This window comes from Corvus brachyrhynchos, unplaced genomic scaffold (assembly GCF_000691975.1).
Source record: "Corvus brachyrhynchos isolate BGI_N302 unplaced genomic scaffold, ASM69197v1 scaffold543, whole genome shotgun sequence".
Taxonomy (NCBI): domain Eukaryota; kingdom Metazoa; phylum Chordata; class Aves; order Passeriformes; family Corvidae; genus Corvus; species Corvus brachyrhynchos.
The window spans coordinates 141521-141782 of record NW_008237236.1 but is presented as its reverse complement, the minus strand read 5'-3'; the positions used below and the strand labels follow the sequence as shown (position 1 = coordinate 141782).

Below are 262 nucleotides of genomic sequence, written 5' to 3'. Positions count from 1 at the left end.
GGGGGCCCGCGGGGGAAGCGTCAGCTGGCAAAAAGAACGTAAGATCCCACCAAAAACCCCCAGAGGATCCTTCAAACCCACACAGAATCCCAGCAGATCCCAGAACCCCCCCAGAATCCCTCAGATCCCACCAAAACACCACCAGATCCCATCAGCTCCCGATGGATCCCACCAATATTTGGGGTCAGCACCTCAACACGAGGGATCAGATCCCACCGGATCCCACCGGATCCCACGGTTCCCCCCCAGGGCGGGGATCAGG

At 59.9% G+C, this 262-nt stretch overlaps 1 protein-coding gene across 1 annotated transcript in view; it reads right to left on the bottom strand.

The window, feature by feature from the left end:
• LOC103612506 (EH domain-containing protein 2-like) overlaps positions 1–262 on the bottom strand; it is a 5945-nt gene that overhangs the window by 2348 nt on the left and 3335 nt on the right. The window lies entirely within an intron of this gene.